Consider the following 21,771-nt stretch of genomic DNA (forward strand, 5'->3'; position numbering starts at 1 on the left):
ATTAATAACTTAAAGTCAGCATAGGTCAAATGTTCATTTATTACCTGGCATGGAGCCAAGTGCTTTACATACGTTATTTTACTCAGTTTGTTTGAGAAACCTGTTAGGTAGAAACTATTACCCCTCTTTAATAAATGAGAAACTAAAGCAAAAAGTTGTGCATGAGGGTTGGGGGAAGTCATTTCAATTTAATCTACCTTTATTGACTATCCACTATAATACACAACTTCATGTTCACTGTTGTGTGGGACAAAGATAAATGAGACATAATGCCTAGCTCCAGTGACTTGCAGTCTAGAGGATTAGAGAGGTATGCACATAATTACAGGACTGTGGATTTAATTTATTCACATTCTCACAATCTTCCATTATTATGGAAAATGGATGATCTGAATATAAAAACTAAATGAGCTGCAGTTACACCTGATGATGGTTAAAGAATAAGTAAAATTAATGAACACAGTAAAGACAAGTTTTGGAGAAAATTCCACTGGTGCTTCAAATAAAAGTGTATTAATAATTCCCTTTTACTCCCCACACAAAAAAGAAAAGAAATTTTTAAAAAGGTAAAATTAAGATGCTAATTTCTTTTAAAGTCATCTCCCATTCCATTACCCAAGCAAAGTTATTAAACAAGTAGAAAGCAGACATAAAGAGGGATTTTAGAATACATTAGCTTTAGAAAAACCAGTTCAGTCACCACACTGGCGTATCATATGTCCCCTAAATCATGTGGGTTTGAGACGCTGATGGCTGATTATGATCATGGGACAACTTTGTTTGAGTGACTTGACTCTCTACATCTCAAAGAGGAGACTGAGGAGGGAACTGATTCCAGGTTGAACTCTGTATTCCACTGGAAGGTTTAGAGCCACACGGCTTCCAGCTTTGAGTTGCATATGTCTGAAGGGTATTGCTGGGTTCTTAAATATCTAGGAAAATCCTGGCATCGCAGGCTCAGGGCACTTACAACTCCTTGACAGTCAGATAAGAGCTTGTCCAATGTGAATCGATCATCAACGGTCCCAACAATCTTATTCTGTTACCTCGTTGCTTGATATTTACAGAGGATGACAAAACTTGACAATATTTTAAATCGGATTATTGTAAAGCTATTCTACCATTTTGGGAAAAAGAAAACCAGGTTAGTAAAATGGGATTGTGATATGACTAGTGAATAGCAGGATAATCTTCCCTTTAGGAGAGAAATAAATGGCAGACTCCTTAATTGCTTCAGTTAAAATACTCTGTCACAGCTAAGATTTCTATTCAATGAGCTAGACTAATTAAAGTCTATGTGCTTTATTTACATAATCTCATTCATAACTGAAGAGATGAAGTTTATTATAGTTAATAGGAAGTAGCAGGAATAAAAAAGCGAAGAAAAAACATGCATATTCCATTGCCCAATAAAATTTCACTTATAAAATACAGGTTCAAGGAAAAAATTATTAAGAATTTCCAGATAGAGACAGCAGAGTGGAGCCTGTTTGAGCGTGTGGCCCTGTGTGACAGCCCAGGTTTCACACCTGTGAAGCCAGCCCTGGGTTCAGTAATCTCTTTTTTACCTCCTGTGGATACTATTTGCCTATCTTACCCCAAAATGGAGAGGTATAATACAGGGAAAGGGTTGTAGGAAGAACAACTAAAATGGAGCAATTTTGTTCTGTGAGATATATGATACAGTTAACTGAAGCTTAAAAAAGACTCCAAAAATAATAGTGAACAGTAAACATATATAATCCATCTTAACAGTTACTTCCAATAAGACTTAGCTCTTACTTACATTTATATGTAGACTACCTTAGGTTGAAAGTTTCATAGGGACAGAAACTTTCCTATTCTTAATCATTTCTGTAACATGACTGATACTAACCTATAATGCATTATACTGAGAATGGCATTTGATAACCAAATTTTCCAAATGAATCAGTTAAAATTTGTGGAAGCTCGTACAAACTTTTTCAGGTCACATGGATGCCACAAACATTACTGATGGAGTCAATGCATCTTCCAGAGTTCCTAAATTACTCCCAAAATATACCTTCTGTGGAAGTAAAGTTGTCAAGGGACCACCTCATATTTAGGCAGAATGGGTACTTGCCTAAATGAGATTTAGAGGAACACTTTCCAAAGTCTTCCTTTCACCTCAGTGTGAGACATTGCTGTGCATGTTGCTTGAAATTTCTTTCAGTGTAGAACCACTAACTTGATCAAATCATGATACTGTCAACAAACACTTGCTCTGGCTTCATACTGTGTCAGGGCAAAACATGATTTCAGAATTGAGCAAACTACTGATTTCACAACAGCATCTCATTGCTCTTAGAAAGAAACCCAAACATCTTATGATGGCTTCAGAACATTTTTTTAAAGTAGGCTCCTCCCTACCTTTCCATCCCATTTCACATTTTTCTACCACATGTAGGTTATTCTCTGGACACACTGTCCTGGAACAGGCGGAGCCCTGTTCTCCCCTGACTCTTCATCCAGTTGACTTTTATTTGACCTTCAAGTCTAAGTGGAAAAACATCTCAGAGAGGCCTTCTCTGACTTTCCTGTCTAATATACTGCCTCCATCACCCACCATCCCACCACATGCACCAACCCTAATCACTCTCCGTTATTACCACAGTTACCTCGTTCTTGGCAATCATCACAATCAGTAACTCTAGTTTTTATTTGGCTACTGATTTATTTAGGTGTCTCCTCTCTAGAATATAAACTCCTTTAAGGCAGGAACCTACTGTCTTGTATATCTCCATATCCTTAACCTCCACTAGTGTGTGGTCCAGAATAGACACTGAATATATACTGGCAAGTGCGGAGAGAATGCAGAGTGAAATATAGGAAAGGTGTATTTGAGTGGTATTTTGGAAGGGAGATCGGTGAAGAAAGATAGGCGGAAGGGAAATCATGGAAAGAAAAACTGGAGGGAAGGAGGCTATGTTACTAAAGGCGGAATGATCTAGGTGAAGACTCTCCATAACCAGGGTCTTCTGTGGCAATGGGGGAGCAGGCAGATTCTCGAACCTTAAAAGAGAAGGAATATCAGAAAGGAAAATTGAGAGGAAACTAAAATACTGGCTTTTCCTCACAGTGTTTTCATGAGTATCATTTTATTAAAATATGACAGTATTTATGAGAAAGCATTTTCAAAATACTTTCTCATTCTAAGGGTGCTGGTAATTCACTTTCTCAAAAATGTGTGCAAATCAAGAAACACCTTAATTTGAAGACTGGAAAATTAAAAATCTGATGTGTTGACTGAAGCTGGCAAACCAACAACAAAATTAGCTTTTAATTGAAGCTCACGGATCTAGAAAGCTCTGGCAATTGGGGCTGGCAATTATTTTCCGGAAGAGGATCCTTTGTTAGGGTTAAATTTCAAAAGGGAAAGCCATTCTTCATCTACCTCCTTTACACTCAATTATGACTTTTTTAAAAAGTGCTTTTGAGAAGAAGTTTTCCTTGTTTAGTCACAAGTGGGAGGAATTTTATTTTTAGTTTTGACCTAAATCAAATCATGTTGAACCCTAGGCATTTTTTTTTAAGTGAGAGGGGGAAGGGAGCAATAATTTTCCCTATTTTAAGAAACCTGAACTCTATTTGCACTCAGAAAAACAACACCCTCACTAACCTGAACATGCTAACTTCAAAACTTGGCAGTGTGAGAGTCTGATGAAGGAAAAAAGCAACCAAAGCCAAATTCAATGAAAAACTGTCTCATACTCTAAAAGTCACCCAGATTTAAATAACATGTCTTGATATGAGAGGGAGTGCAATTTCCTCCATTAAAAAAAAAAAGTGTTATCTCCATTTATAATGGTTCAGTGAATGGTAACACATCTAGCAGGCTTGGTTTAGGGTGCCAATTATGACTCTACAAATCAGAACACTAGAGTCAGGATGCCCAGTGACTCTCACCAAGAAAGAGTCTCTAATACCTTCTCCACCATCCTTTCCCATGAGCAATAGGTGATAGTCCAGATATCATTTTGCTGTTGATTTTGAATCGTAAAGTATGACTTCAAGTGTAGAATCTTTAAAATTATCACTGTATTGATTGGCATTTGGAAAAACCTACCCAAAATATCGTGTACTTTGTTATTTCAGGGTTGAGACTTGTTCCAAGAATCAGTGACTGATTTTTTTTTGCTTCTCTTTGTTTTTATAGTCAGTTTATAAATTAATCCTCTACGTACACTCCTGGAGGCAGCAAAAGAGTGAAGATAATTTCTAGTCACATATAATGAGATTTCCCCCCTCAGTAGCTAAGAGAATAGGGTACTGCAATTTGTTGAACTGAACTGTACACTTTAAAAAACAGTGTCTTATAATCAACAGAGAGAATACTCCCTCTCTGGTTGATTGTGGACTTACTGGTGAGTCTCTATAACCCATCCCAGGCCATTACGATAGTAAAAAGATCAAGAATTCAGACTGTGGCATTACATAAAAAGAGGGTTTGAGTCCCAATTCTACCACTTATTTGCTATGTGATTTTGGGGCAGATTATTCTAGAAGCCTCGATTTCTTCATCTGAAAATTCTTTAAGAAAAATCCCTATATCCTAGAATGCTGAAAATTAATAAAAAAGACAATGTTATGAGGTGCTTAACATAGGTTCTAGCACTCCGTAGAATAGTCGCACACCAATGGTGACAGCAGTAAACAGTGACTGAGGTACTAATAGTGGTAGCAGCAGCAATGGTAGTAATAGAAAACCATTTCATATCATTAATTATAATATAATGTAATTACAGAATAATCTAAATTTTCTTCGGAGCTGTACAATACCAAAAATAACTCTTATTACTAAATATTCCAGGGATGTCATTTCACTGAAGTAAATTACACATTTAAAAGGCATTTATTGTATTCTGGTCTGTTGACTATATCTCACTATAGGACTGTTGTTTATCTGATTCATAAGGAACAATTCCATGTGACATTATGTTAGCAAAACATCTTCTAGAAAAAAGGGCAAGAAATGGTAAAAGATGCATAATTTCCTATAAGAGAGGTAAGAATGAATAAAACATATTCCTTGCTGTCAAGAAACTTTCAAGAGCCAAACCTGATGGCCTAGTGGTTAAAGTTCGGCACTCTGCTTCAGTGGCCCAGGTTTGGTTCCCGGGTATGGAATCACACCACTCGTTTTTCAGTAGCCATGCTGTGGCACCAGCTCACATAGAAGAACTAGAAGAACTTACAACTATACACAACTATGTACTGGGGCTTTGGGGGGGAAGGAAAAGGGGGAAGACTGGCACAGATGTTAGCATAGAGCAAATCTTCCCCTGCCAAAAAAACAAACATTCAATCTGTAGACTATAGGGTGATAAAGAAATACAGATACAGTAAAAAAGTGAAGACCAATATGTGTCTTAAAAGAGAAACACAATATACGATAGGTTTAAAAAGAGAAAAACATACTTAATTGTGAAGTCAAGAAAGAATTCATGAAGGAGTAGAATGTGAGATGGATTTTGAAACGCTGAGTAAAGAAACAGAAATAGTATGTTGGGAGACAATCCTCCATGGGTCTCCTACATTTCTGCACATCTTGTGGGCACTGGCTGCCTTTGTTCCAGATCCTTTTTTCCAGGATGTGAATATGCAAACAGCTTTGGGAGATATAGTCTCTCTGTATGGAGCAGAAGGCAGGTTTCTTTGCTTTCCAGTAAAATAAAGATAAGATCTCCCTCTGGGGCAAAGGGCAGGCAGGTTTGCTCGCAGCCCGCAGCCTGTTGTAAGAGATTTGGGTGCCCTAAACTTGGAGTCCTTCAGGCATGATGCAAACCCACTGTGTATGCAGCATCCACTTGGGCTTCTCCACGTCATCTCGAGGGGACCTGGGATACAAGAAGAATCAATCTGAGAATGCTGCACCATCAGGAATCAAGTCTTTTGTCCTACTTCTAGCCTCTGATATCATGTTTCTAGAAGCTGAACACTGCCCAGCAGCTAGGTCAGTGCCTTTATATTTTTGTTTTTTTATAGTACCCTACTAATTCTAGTACCAATATCTGAATTAATCAGGATAAGCTAAATTATGCTGTAGTAGCGAAACACTACACCAAGTGGCTCGATACTTTAATAATTTATATCTTGTTCATAGAAAGCTATCAAAAACCAAACTCTGCATACTGAACGAGACAAAGCAGAAAGATGAGTTTACTGCAAGGATTTCAACCTACAAGCCAGGAAACTCAAGGCTATTGGAGCAATGAGTTCTGAGTTGCTTAGGGACTAAGGAATTTTTATGGGATAAATATGGAAGTTATTTGGCTTTTTCAAGCTGTTTGGTTGCCTAGTGCTCCTTCTTATTTGGATGAGGGTAGCTGCGTCAGGGGAACAAGGAAGGGCAGAGATGGAGTAAACAAAGCTGGCATTTGGGGATTGGCTGGCATCCTCTGATGAACTCTGAGAAGAGTTGTAAATTCCTGTTAGGTGAGGTTAAGTTTTGTTCTCCTTTATGCATCTGTGTTGACTGTCTCCATTTTGTCCCTGATGTAAGTGACTCCATTTTACTTTGGTTCTGCAAAGCTGACTGTGGGTCACAATGCCTCTCCAACACAACTCATCTCCATTTGGTGACCCAGGAATCAGGGCTGCTTCAGTCTTGTGGCACATCCATTGCAACCTGACCCTCCTCCACAATTCCCAGGAGAATGCGGGAGTCTCATAAGAGCAATTAATTGGCTCTTTCTGGAACTGACACACATCACTTCAGCTCCACCTAGCTAAAAGGAAACAGAGAAGCATAGCCTTCACATGTATAGTAAATGAGAGGAGAACTGAAAATGGATGTGTACTGATTGCTCTACCCCTTGGTCCTAACTCAACTTACAGATGAGCAAATGGAGACCTGGGTCAGGGGTGGTGGTACTTGTGATGGTGGTAATTTTGGTGTCAAATAATCTGGTCCTTGTCCTGCAGTTTCTATCAGTGATAGAGTCATATCTAGTTACTATTCTAGTTGACTGCTCTTTCTTTTACTACCCATAAAAGCCAGAGTTTATCCTACTTCTTTTAGTAATCCTCAATGGATTGGTACTTATATACCAACCGACTGCTTAATAAGTATTATTTAATTATTCTTTTTACATTAAAACCTTGGTACATATCTTCTAAGAAAATCAAAAAGCTATGTATCAGAAGAAATTTGACACGATATAACTCAGTCATAAATAGCACACTTCGATGGTTTAAAACGAATCCGTCTAAATCTTGCTTCATAACATATAAGATTCTATCTGATATAGAACAAATGAGAATTCCAAGAATTTGCTATCATTTAGTAAAACATAGTATAAGCTTTAAGTTGCATTATTTTCTTTATACATTCTAATCACATAGCCCTTAACAATTTTTGATAACAGTGATAGATAATTAAAATGCACTTTGAAGATATCATTCTATAGTAAAGTTACTTAAAATCCTTTTTTCAAATCATGTTTGCTGAAAAAATAATCTATAAAATAGTAGTGCATGTGGTAAAATATATTTATTTGATAAAACCAAAACCAGAAAACATATAGATCATATTATACTCAAACACTAATTCAACCCTGGTAAATATTTTAATTGTGTTCTGAACTTATAATCAAAGTTCTCTAGAATTCACAGAAAGGGATGACAGACATTTCAATTTAACAAGGTCAGAAGAGTGCCTTGGTAGAATTCCAATAAGAGGAGGGAGATGAATGGAATGAAAGGAGAGACATCTTTGACAGTCTGTTTCCACCAGACTACATAGTTGCCTGAGCAGTAACTAGAGGAACCTGTCAGACACATTGACATCTCTTTCTTTGAAAGAGATTAGAAAATAGTAACAAAGAAGACATTACTGCCAGCAGCTGCCAACGTTTTTATTTCTCAAGATATCTTAATCATACTCTAATGACTGGTCCTTTTCTTGTCAGTCTTTTTTAAACCATATTTATTCAGCATGACTCTGACTCTACATTCATGGTATTCTTGGGGGAAACTTGAGGGAAATGCAAATATCCTTTCTGCATTGATTGGGAAGCCATTCAGCCAACAGTCACAAAACAAATGTAATGACAACTATCCATATTTGCGGTATCCAGTTTCTTCAGTAAACGACATTTTCATTTTCTAGTCTTAAAAACTAAGAACAGGGGCCGGCCCAGTGGCACAAGCGGTTGGGTGCGCGTGCCCTGCTGCGGCAGCCCGGGGTTCGCCAGTTAGGATCCCGGGCACGCACCAACGCACTGCTTGGCAGGCCGTGCTGTGGTGATGTCCCATGTGGAGTGGAGGAAGATGGGCACGGATGTTGGCCCAGGGCCAGTCTTCCTCAGCAAAAAAAGAGGAGGATTGGCAGATGTTGGCACAGGGCTGATCTCCTCACAAAAAAAAACTGAGAACATAATGATATTGCCTATCACTGTAAATGGGATATTGCCCATCACTGTAAATGGGTAATCAGGGTAGAGTATAAAGATGTTCCTGAAATTCACTAGCCACACTGATATTGGTAATTGCCTTGGTAAAGCCATGGCAATGATGGCTGCATCATCAACCATCAGGTTCATTTTTAAGGCAAACTGCTCACTAATATATGAGTGATTGGGGGAGCTCTGGGAAAAATCAAGAGAAATTTGGGGGTTATATAACTTTTTATTTTCCTTTTGGTGTCTCTATTAGAGGTTGGAAGTATAATCCCTATTTTGTGGATAGTATTGTGTAATTTATTATTATGTTATAGGTTTTAGTTTCAGACATTAATGGGCATTGGACTATTTATGCTGTTGAAGTATCACTCCTGTACAAGAAGGAAAATAGGATATATGCTTTAATTTGAGGGTTATCATAGGTCTGAGTAACCAAATCTAGTGTTAACAAAATCTTCATTCACTTTTATATTCAATTATATGTAATTTAAAGAAAAGTACGTGTTAAAATATGCTAATCTACATATTTACCATGATTAGAGCTAAACAAAATTTTTGCTAATTTTAGGTGATTTTAATATGCTATTCCTTCTATCAGGAACGTTCTTCCTTCAGAGAACCTCTTTAGTCATTCTCTCCCTTCTTTCAGGTCTTTATTTAAATATGACCTTATCATAGAGGCCTTGCAGCTCACCAATATAAGACAGCGTGCACACTGTCACTTAGCTCTCCCTCTCCCCGTTTCCTTGTTTAACTTTTCTCTGATTCTTGCACCATGTAACAAGGTATTTATTCCTGTCTTTATTTCTTTACTACCCATTTCCTAACCCCCACCAGGAAGTCAGCATCATGAAATCATGCGTTTCTTTTTATCCACTGTCTTATTTCAAACCCTAGGGTTGTGTCAAGCACAGACATACTCAAAAAGGTTTTACTGAATAAACAAATTAAGAATGAATATATAACTTAAGCAAGACTTAAAGAAACAAAATTGTAAGATACTAGTTGAGGGGATATCTACTCAGTCCTGTCTTCTTTCCAGAAATTGCTTCCCTCCTTCATGTTCCAGTTAACTCTTTGCACTCATAAATATGGTTCACGTGAGCTCTGATATGTTGCTTTAGTTCCCTATCCTATGACCTTAATGCATATGTCTAGTGTTCATTATCTAACCTAAGATGGGCAGTTTCCTTCTCCAAGATTCCACACTTGGGCACAGTTCGTTCATCAAGAGTGGATGTCATTCCTAAGCTAGAGTATTTAGAAACTATAGCAAATAGAGTCCATCTCGCTTTTGTGGTTAAAATTTAGACAGTTAAGGCTCCAGAACTGTTGACTGGCCTGTTTTATCCAGAAAGCTGGTCAGCTGTGAAAAAACACTGAGAAGCCAAAGACTTCGAAAATATGATATAAAATGGTGGAATCTTGAGTCAAAGTCCAGAATCCTGATTTCCTGGGGAGTACTTCAAGCAATAAAAATAGTTTTCAACAAATTCAGGGAAGAAATAAATTAGCACTTAATTCTTGAGCAGAAAAATATTAAAACATGACTTCATTTTGAATAATGCTTCCAGTGTTTGTCTCTTTAGAGGTGAGAGCAATGTCTCTATTTTAACATGGGTGTGATTTTTCTACAACTTTGTCATTAGTTATAGCTCCAGGTCAAAAGAATTAGGTCTTTTCTCAATGGGAATATCAAGAATGAATATTTTATTGTTGTTGAGGAAAGAACTTTGAAACAGCATCAGATGTAACCAATAGAATGCCAAACATAGTGAGGCAGATTTCATTTCATAGTGATTGAGTTATTCATGGAATTTGATTTAATCATACTGTGACTTAACAGCTAAAAGAAATGGATAAAAATGACCATTATTCTTATTTGGTAACAAGACAATAATAATATCAGTAGTTCTACAGCCTAGTAACCAAGCCTTGGAGGGATGAAACTGCAATCCATTTTTAATTGGAGCATTTATAAACTAAAATAGGCAGTAGAATTCTAAAAAATCATCATTTCCTAACACAGCAGCGAACCATGTCTCAATGCAAAATTTCTCTGCTGCATCACTTTGTCAAGGTCAGCCTAGTCTTCTAGCTATTTTTATGTGTTTTATTTTCCTTCATAGGTGTTGATTCTACATGAACATGAGTTAATTATCTCCAACCAATATGTGCATTTGCACAGCTTAGTCACACTCCTTTCACAACTCTTATATGCATGGTCCTACGGGTTGAATTATGTTCCCCAGGTAGCCATATGTTGAAGTCCTAGCCTCTAGTACACCAGAACGTGACCTTCTAGATGTTAACGATATTATTCATAGTCTTCAGTAGCATTTGTTGAGAAGTATGCAGTTATTTTTGTATTTTTTCGTTTGAAGGTAATGTGTCTTTTATTTCTGGATACATTTAAGATGTACTTTATCATTGTTTTTAGTAATTTGATAACAAGGCTTAACAGTTTCCCTTCCTTCCCTCCCTCCCTCTCTCTGTCTCTTTCTTTTTTCTGTGCCCAGGATACATACACACATGCACACAGAAAAAATCTTCAGGCTTGTATAGTAATGGCTTATTTCCTTTTTTCCACGTGCATGTATGTTGTCCTGCTTTGTGTTTGTTGAGAATCTTAGAAATGTGAGTTGATAGTTTTCATCAAATTTAGAAAAGTTTGGTCATTATTTCTTTAAATATTTTTCTGGCTCCTTCTCCTTGCAGAGACTTCCATTACCCAGATGTGAAACCTCTTACTGTTGTTCACTGAGGCTCTATTCATTTTTATTAGACTTTTCTCTCTGCATTTCATTTTGTATAAATTCTATTATTATTTTCATTTTTTAAATCTCTGCTTCTCTCTCCTTCTCTGTTCTCTTCTTCTCATTATGTTTATGTTCTCCTTCTGATACCAGAGAATTTGAATATGGTTTTAAAAGCTGTTTTGACATGCTAGGTTGCTAATTACATCATCTCTGACGTTGTTTTAATATGTAGGTTTTATCATTATCCAGGTATGGCAAGGCCAACAGATCAAGTGAAGATTGCCATTGAAAAGAGAATGTTATATTCACAGTCTCAAGAGGAGGGGGCACACAGGGTCAATCAGGATGCCAAGGGAGTGAGGGGAAAATGTGGTCTAGAGCCTTTATTGGCAGTTTCCATAGGAAGAAATGGGACAAGTAGCGTAAGCAGGTTTGAGATTGGCTAGTTTGAGAAATTTCAGCAGGCTCTGGGGCACTAGGGGTTGTCCCTAGTTGTCTAGTACCTGGCCCTCAGGTGATGGGACAGGGGATAGTGGCCCTGAGTGAGAATGACTGATAAAGAAGGTGGTTGGGGTATGAGCTCTAGATTGGTTGATTTGCATGTGAAAGGAGGCTGGCAGAAGAGTCCTTTACCTTCTCTAGGAATTGGCTGACCTTGGAGGGACACTCCTTCCAGGGTCAGCAAGGCCCCAAGATGTCATCAAATACAGAATCATCAAAGCATCAAATACAGAAACTAGAAAATGTGGTTGTTACAAATATGTCTGCATCTGTTTATATTGCATGATTGATCTCCTCATTACAGGTAATATTCCCCTGCATCTTTGAATGTTTAGTACTTTTTGATTGGATGTTGAGTATTGTGAAGTTAGATTGTTGAGTGTCTCTTTATGTTTCTTTAAAGAGTGTGAACTTTGTTTTGGAAGGCAGTTAAGTTACTTGCCTATTAGTTTTATCCCTTTGATATGTGCTTTCAAGTTTTGCTAGAATGGGTCTAAATAGGCTAGGCTACACTCCAAGGAGATTTTAGCCCTACTACCAAGGCAGAAATTTACTTTTCTTTATGGGATCATTTTTTTCTCTTTATTAACAAAAATCATGAATTCTTACAATATACCAAGAACTGTATTAGAATTATGCAATAAACATGAAAAAGGTGGGGCCCACACTATTTTCTTATAAAACTGTTAAGTGGGGTTAGCCATGTAAATTAAATGTTTGGACAACAATGGCATATGAAAAGTGAGATACTGTATAAAGTTGTGATCAATATAAAATACATAAATATGATAATATTTGAATTACAATGGATTCAGAATGGTAGAGCCTGGGACAGTCTGGTAGGGCTTTACAAAGTTGTATGTGCTTTAGAATTTGAGCATCTATTACCTGCTGCCACCTTAGTATTGCACTAAGTTGTAGAAATACAATGGTAAAGAAAACACATCCCTGGCTACAAGGAGCTTATCATCTTTTGAGGTACAAAGACAAGTCAATAGTGCTACTAGAAGGATAAGTCTTTTGTGCTATTATGACAGTAGATATGTACATCAATCATTAGGCATCAAGGAAACCTCTGAAGAGGACATTGTATAGGCTGAGGCCAAGTGATTATTAAAATTTAGTCAGATAGCAGCTGGCCCTATGGCCTAATGGTTAAGTTCAGTGTGCTCCGTTTCAGCAGCCCGGCTTCATTTCCCGGGTGCAGACTTACCCCACTCATCAGTGGCCATGCTGTGGCAGTGACCCATATACAAAATAGGGGAAGATTGGCACACATGTTAGCTCAGGGAGAATCTTACTCAGCAAAAAGAAAAAGAGAAATTTAGTCAGATAAAGGAGCAAGAGAAGTGGGACAGGTGTTAGAAATAATTCATAACAGAGGAACGAGCATGTGTAAAAACTTAGAGGCACAAGAATAGTGAACATTTCTGAAATGAAAAGTACAGTAGTTTGGTACTGCCAGAACATGGTGGTCAGAAAGAATGGAGTGTGGCACATAGCAAGACTAGATAGGTAGGCAGGGTCCAGATGATGTTGGAGTGCTTGCAACGTAATATGAAAGAGTTTATATCTTAGCCTAAGAGCAATGGGACCCTCAAATGGTTTTCAGAAGTGGGGTGTTGTGGAGATGTGAAGAAGAATAGTTAAAGCTATGGACATGAAGCTCAGAAGAGCCATCTGAGATGGCGGCCCATGCTGATACTTGAAGGATATGCAGAAGGTTCATCATGTGTATTAGTTTGCTAGAGCTGCTCACAGTTTTGACACAAGTCTCTTTACAACATATTTCAAACCATGGCTGAGTCACCTATAGTTAGTATTAAAAAAAGGCATTCAGGGGCTGGCCCCATGGTGTAGTGTTTAAGTTTGGTGCGCTCTGCTTCAGCGGCCCAGTCTTGCGGGTTTGGATCCTGGGCATGGACCTACACCACTTATCAGCCATGCTGTGGCAGTGACCCACATATAAAGTAGAGGAAGATTGACAACAGATGTTAGCTCAGGGTGAATCTTTCTCAGCAAAAAAATAAAAATACATTCATTTATATTATATTTTTACTTTTGTCATCCTGATATAGGCTGGTGTGATGTACAGGAATAAGGCAATTCCTGCCCTTGAATTGTCTTAGTCCTAATCAGTGCCTCACTGGGGAATGAACCAAGTATGAGAACAATGAAGATAGTAAAGACGCTGAAGGCTGAAATTGAGGATAGAAGTGGAGATGGTGTGAGAAGGATGACTAGGCTTTCTTGGAAACAAGATGGTTGGTCCAGACCTCAGTGTAGATGTGGCGAGAAGGAGAGGGGAAGGTCAGCCAGCTCTGACCTATGGGCTGCTCTTGCTGGAAGGGACAGCTGTAATAGGATCCAGGATAACAGGATCCAGAAAACGAGATACTGTCAACTTAGAATTTTATACTCAGTCATCCAGACTCATAGAAGTCAGGCTTCCTACCACTTACCTGGAAGTTAAAGACAAGGGATCCTGGTAAATGAGGATCTCATAAATACAGAGCAAGGGAAAGTAGAGAACAAATTTGAGAGCAAATAGGCCACTAACTTCCAAACAATGGTTTTTATATAATGTTTCCCAAATCTTTTGTATCATCATGATAATTCACATAAGAAATGAATGGAGCCCTTTTCATTGGTCCTCACACCATCAACAAATAGACCAAAGCATCAACTTAAGCACTGTGCTTAAAGATTCCAGCTTATCATTGTTTTGCATGCCAACAGTTTCTGTTAGAAAGATGCAAAGGTGTCACAAAATTCAATAAAGAAACCAGGCAAATGTTTTGTCATGCAAGTCAAATCACCTTGACCAAATATCAAATTATTATTATTTCTTAGCAAGAAATAGAGCAGATTGAAAAGCTACTGTGTATTCTATTTCTCTCAATATTATTTTTTGAATAAAGCCTACATTTTATTTATATTAGATATCTGTAGCACCACACCTCTGCAAACAGAAGTTAAATACACTTTAAAACTATATTTTGTTCAGTGCTGAAGAGGGTTAAAACAAGGACACCCGAATCAGTCTGCTTTGGTTCTATTTATATATGAAATATAAATAATAATAAGAAGAAATTTATATGATTTTTTTGAATTTAAAATTAATTGAAGCATTTCACTCATGTGCTATGGTTAGCCTATAGTAAGTACACAATTAGTATTAACTACTATTACTACTGCTGCTGCTGCTACTATCACTATCTATTACCTCTATAACTATGACTACTGCTAAGTATGGAATTCCCTTTCTTCCCTTTTGGAGGGCTGAAAGAAATTTGCTTTTCTCCATTTCCCCAGACCCTTTCAATCTCCACATTTCCATAAAAATCTTGATCAAATCATATATAATTTATTCTAAACACAGGACTTTTAGTTGTTTAAAGCATCCCAGATGTTTGCTTATCTGGGTTTCATTTATCTTGGGTTAAATTATGTTCATTCCTATCCCTTTCCTTCTGCAGATCATTCTTATCAGATAATTCACAAGAAAAATGGGAGTTGATTTGCTTTTCTCCTTTATCTGTCAGTGTTGCGTTACTGAACACAGTGAGTTTATCTTTCTTGTTCATCATATTGTTGTAATGGGAAAAAAAACGTTGTATGACTGCCCAATTGGGGATGTTCTCCCCCTTTTGACTATCTTAGTGTATGTATAATAATTTTATAACATTCTTTGCTATCCATATTCTATAACTTTTCCTTAAAAAGAGTACTTAGTATTTATATTCTTGCTACATACAAAACTCTAGTAAGTTTGGTAAGTTCTTTACATGTAATACCCATTTAGTTCTCACAAAACCTTAAAATGTAGGTTAAATTATGTCCTCTACTTCTTAGATGGGAAACTGAGGCACTGAGAGGATGAGTAACTTGACAGTATCACTCAGCGGGTAAGTGCAGCAGTTGGGATTCAAATTCAGGCAGTCTGGCTCCATAGCCTAAACTCTTAACTATGTTATTTTATTTCTATAACTTCATTGTAGAAATACTATTTTTAAAATATTCAACTCCCTGTATTTCAGGGTGGATGGCATCTGTGATTACAGTTAGAATTGTATCATTTCTAAGTTTATCTCTTCTATTAAAGATCTTATCTCTCAGAATTTCAAGCTATAGAATTACTTTATTCTGAACATTTTAAAACCTGCCTTCTTAAAGATGGCAGCTCACATTGGCCCACTCCTTCCTTCCAGCCCCTTACTATTACCAACAATAAAATGGCAGAGTTTCTTCTCCCCAAGTTCCTACCATCATTTTCTGCCCAGAAACCAATCAGTTACTCTCTATTGATGAGAATTATATAAACTAATAAAATCCCTCTTATACTTTCTTCTGCCTTCTTTCAAACATAATTGGAAAAATCATGACATTTGCAATCCCTCTGTATTTAGTTAAAAGAAATTTTGTGCAAATAGGCTGTTTGTTGAGGGTCTTCTCTCAGAATTCAAATTCATTTTTGCACAAGTTTATCACCTGTGTCAGGAATGCATCATTCATTTCTTTTAGTTGGCTGGAAATCTAAAGTGAAGTCTTACTTCATTTCTCTTTCTTTCTCCTTTTTGCGTGCACATATTACACTCTATTCTTCCTTAACTTCTCTGTTCTATGCAATTCAATACAGAAGTGACTGGTAAAGCCAATGCCTCTTGGATAAATAGGCTTTAGGTGAAATCCCTTCAGACCCTAGATCTGGTGTCCAGCTTGTGGCCTCTGTAAAATGCAATCTTTCCAGGTACCAGAGTCAATGGATATTTATCCCCTACAATGATGCAAAAGCTGTGCTAAGCACTTTACAAACATTATTTCACTTAGTCCTCACAGCAACAATACAAAGGAGATATTATAATCATTTAAAGGTAAGGCAACTGATGTAATACCTTGCGGTGACAGGCTGGGGCTCTGCCAAGTTATCTGGTTCTGAGCCCAATTCTCTCTGCTTTAAATAGTTTTCCCAGGTTCGTCATCTGTCCAATGAAGGCCTCACAGCTCCACTAGTAGGTGGACCTATGAAGTCAGTCACCAAAGGGACCAGATGCCCAGAATGGAATCCTATAGTGAACATGAAGACTCAATACCTATCTTTGGGAGAACACGCCAGCCAAGGAATGTGGGCAGTGTAGAAAATTACATGCCCTGGGTAATGGGGAAGTACGTAATCTCATCAGCATGGAAAGACAGTGACAACAAAGGAGTGAGAACAGGAAAAGAAAGTAGAAAATGTTTGGGAAGAGTGAAATCAACGCTAATAAAGAAACTGCAATGGAGAAAGGGAGTTTGTGCAGATCTTCAAAGCGTGTGGGAAAAGGTCAGTAAAACTCATAATAACTGAGCCATCATTAAACAAGGGGCATTTGATCAAGACGGCAGAAGTGAGACATCAAATAATGGTGAGGCTGAATTTTCTCTCCTAGTTGGATTCCCTCCCATAAGAGAACAGTTGGTGCTGGAACCTAAATTCACGTTGCTGTAGAATACTCACTAACAATTGTTTTTATATAACAAAGGACTTGATTGCCTTGCATTTTCTGCAAAGCATATATTTTTCCTTCTTTATGTAGTTTTCATTATTTTCATTTATTGACAGTTCCATTATCTGCAGACCAAATGATTTGGGGGAGGTCAGGGCAAGAAATTAAAATTTAAAATATGCTTTTGAAAATTATATTTATCCCAAAGCTATCAATATGTAAAGCTCAACTTACTGGAATGCTGAAGGACTCTCCCAGTTGTCTACCTACACGATTCCATGATTCCAATAAGAAAAGTCACAAAGTGAACAAGAGCTGGTTCCCTGTTTCCCCTCGGGTGATGTTTAAAGGACAACAGATTGTGATCATTGAAAATAATTAAAAAATAATTTGCAGGCAGTAATTTCTTATTTTCCTTTCCTATTATCGATCTAAATATATGTTAAAGGGTAAGAGTTATCACAAAGGATCGAAACCTTCTGGAAGGAAAGTCCAGAAGGTTCTCATGCTTTTTCATAACTCTGCTCACAAGTGGAATGTCCAAATCAAATAGATAAGGGAGTGATGGACCCGTAAACAGAAACCTACAAAGAAAGTCCAGTGGTTTTCCACTCAACTTGGAATCCTAGTAGAGATAAGCAGAAAAAAAGGCAAAAAGGAAAGACTGAAACTTTTGAAGAATGAACTCTGAACTTCAAAGAAAACAGAATTAAAAGCCTAACTTATTCAAGAGAATGATTAAGAAGAAGAAAAAAAAAGAACAGGTGGAATGTACTCATAAAAGACAATAAATTTTTTTTAAATGTAGTTTACAAAGTAACATTGAAAATAATTTATAGCTTCTGAATCCCCCCAAAATCACATGATGTTTGTAATAAAAAAAATAAGAATTATAGCTGTTTTTGAAGAAAAATTATGCAATTGCACAGCCAGTCTTACACAATTTCTGTCTTCTGTTCTACCATTTGCCATAAATCCACAGGTATCACATGCATGTGCTTTTTTTAATGTGACTCTGTTTTGAAATCACAGTTGGTCTTCCCAGTTAGGTTAGCAGCAGAGGAAAAGATATGTCATAACTCTAAAAATCTAGTACAAGCATCAGTATTCTAAAATCTGTTATGGGACACATAAAATGAACTCTGTCCTTCAGTAGATAAAATTACTTATCCAGGCAGATAGATTGCCAGTAAATAGAAGTGTAGAAAGATGTTCATTTATTTATTTGTTAAATCATCATCCTTATTATCATCACTCTCATCATCACCACACTCAAGAAGGAACTTGAAAAACAGACTTCCTCATCAACTTTCCTTACCTAGGCAAGACAGAAGAGGAAAGGTGGAGATTTAAAGTCTTCTGAGATCATAAGCAGTTTCCCAATGTTTGTGAACTTCTCAGATAGAGATATTTTCCTTTCTGAAATCCATTTCTAATGATTAATAATGAGGTTTACTGATGGCCAGGTACAAGCAAGATTTCAAAAAAAAAAGAGTTATGCTACAAAAGTACCGAGGAAAAAACCCATTTGTGTATTCTAGCCACTGATTTCAAATCCAGTTGAATACTGAAATCTCAGAGGGTGGAATTTTTAAGAATTCATACGCCCAGATCCCAATCCTAGAGAATTTTCTTAAGCAGGTGTTGAGTGAAGATTTCCCTGGATGATTCTATTGAAATAGCAGAATTCGAAGACTTGGAAATGCAAATTCCCAGGCACCATGCCAGACCTACCAAATCAGAATCTCTTGTAGTGGGATCCAGCAATTTGTATTTTAACAAACCATCCAGGTGATTCTTAAACATGCTAAAGTTTGAGGGTTACTACCTGACACTATCTCACAGAGCTACATAAACTCCAAAAGACGAAATAAAAACAAAAACAAAGGCAGTATCAATCTAAACTGTTTTCTACTTTGACTTTAGCTAACCATGCCTTTAAGCCCCCTCTTATTACAGATGGTTTATGTAAGGACTGTGTTTTAGCAGCTGTGGAGGAATCTCTTGGGTAAAAAGAAATTCCCGATTAGCTAAAAATTGTTTTCCAGAAACTGATGTTTGTTTGGTAGATTGCAGTGTTGATCAGGATAATAACAATTTGTCTTCTTACTTTGTTATGTCTGCTACTGAAATGCCTTATTTAAAATGCATTCGTGGTCGAACCTGGTCATGAGGCTATAGCAATACACCCCAGGAGTACCAGTGTCTTCCTGTTGTCTATGGCTGCTTTTGAGTGACATACAACATTGAGTAATATAACAGAGACCATATGGCCCACAAAGCCAAATATATTCATTATCTTGCCCTTTAGAGAAAAAGCTTGCTGGCCTCACCAAATCTAACATATCCAAGAACAAACTAATTGCATTTTCATATTTTTTCTCTTAAGAGAAAAACAAAAGTACATTCCTAGCCTAGAGTAAATTGGTACAAGATTTGGATTCCAAGTGAATGAGATTCAATTCCCCACGTAAGATCTTGGCTATTTATAACAAACCTGGGTGGATTCTATTGACCATGCCGTGTTCTATTTTGATGACATAAGTAATTTAAGCACCAAGACTTGGTGGTCAGATCCTGTTCATTCCTAAGAAGACTGTTGTTTTGATAAAAAGGAGGCCTTCCCTCTGAAGAAGCTACTCTGTCTATTCAAAACCCAGTTTTCAGCATCACCAAACTTTGTTTATCCTACTATTAAAGAATACGCTGAACTTACAAATAAGCATGGTGGACTTGATAAATATCTGGTTCTACCTTCTCGTAAGACCTCACAAATATGTTGACAAAGGGTATTTTTTTCCCCAAAAAAAGTTATATACCCACAAAAATAAAAAAGAATGGGAGAGGATAAAGCAGCAACAAAACGAAAGAAGTTGGAAAACTTATGGGCAAATGTAACTGAATTAGCAGACCACAGAAGGTGGACACCTGACTCAGCAGTGTGAAATCCCTCAGCAGACCAGGCTCCAGAAAGCCTCAGAGACTGAAGGCACTAGAAAGGTGCAGGAGCTCAGGAAATAGTTACCAGCTGGAATTTTGTTTCAATTTTCCTGCCATAATTAAGAACATAATATTTATTGTTTGTTTTGAAGTATATGATTTATATGTCTGAGCCTCACTTATTACATCAACAAATATTTGTATGGATTCTGAAAGATATATCTACCTATATTTCTGATACTTGTTTCTAGGCCTATCCCTTTATAGCTTTGGCAGATGATGAAATAAATATTTCTAACACTAAACTAGTAAAATCACACCCCCTTGAAATTCTGGGACTACACAGTGTGATTATTCAAATATGTTATACATTTTTTAAACCTACAACTTTAAATTGTATTTTAAATTTTCATATGTATCAAATTATCTGATTTTGCAAGGGGAAAGTGATATTTAGCTGCAGAAGAGTACCAGGAAACTGCTTCTAGCTTAGAAGAGATGCTGAAAAAACAGACCTTTTACTTAATTGTGGATCTTGTCTTCCATGTGCATTGAGTGAGCTTTAAGATATCCTTAATTCTCTGATCTGCTTTGTTTGGCGACACAACAAATATATCGAGTTACTTCAGGAACATCTCAGTTGCCTTAACCTCATCATTCTACATTCTTCTGTGTCTGATCTGCACCCCTTCTAAGACTCAATGATTTCTGATCATTTTAATGAATATTTGATCATTTAAATTTTGCAAAAGGGACATCAGATTTTATTTCTCATTAGCAGAGTTGGTGGAGGAATAGTGAGATCAGAAGTAATAGATGCTTCAGTAGGAGTCCCCTCCTCTGCTTAACTTAATGACCATACAATGTATGAATTAGAAAGTTAAAAGAAAATAATCTTGCTGTTCGTATAAATTTGTACTTTGTACTCATATCATGGGTGATATTATAAGGTGACCAATTTCTCACTGATAGAGTGATAAGGGGAACATATTCAAAACAAGGTACTGGATGTAGCTTCAAAAGTTTCCACAGTTCATCAACTCCTCCTTTGATAGTAGTCAATTTTTTGTGTCACTTAAAAACATTTTTAAAGATATAACTTCATCATTTGTGTGGAGATTTGGGAAAATCTCTGACTAAATGAGTCAAAAGCCAGTTAAAATGTAATATGAACTTATTTGACGAAAAATAGACCCAATATGTTAGTGGAAAAAAGTGAACACCATGTAGGATCTGTAGAATTAACATGCAGAAAAAAATTGTTTCATGGGCAGGAATCTAGGCCTCTGGAGGGATACAGCATTTAAATAAGCACCTACAAACCTAAAACATGTCAATGAAATGAGCAGTGTTTAAATTAGGATAACACCTGCTGCAGTAATAAATAAAGCACAACATTTCAATGATTTAATGTAATAGAAATGTACTACTTTTTCAGGTAATATACCAATGCACACGTTCCTAGGATTGTAGACATCAGTTCTATCCTCTCATTAGGGAGCCAGCTGATTTCAGTTCTGCTTTTTGTTGTTGCTGTTTTTTTTTTTTCTGTGAGGAAGATCAGCCCTGAGCTAACATCCATGCCAATTCTCCTCTTTTTGCTGAGGAAGACCGGCCCTGAGCTAACATCTATTGCCAATCCTCCTCCTTTTTATCCCCAAA

This window comes from Ceratotherium simum, chromosome 27 (assembly GCF_057802395.1).
Source record: "Ceratotherium simum simum isolate JZ-2026a chromosome 27, ASM5780239v1, whole genome shotgun sequence".
NCBI lineage: Eukaryota > Metazoa > Chordata > Mammalia > Perissodactyla > Rhinocerotidae > Ceratotherium > Ceratotherium simum.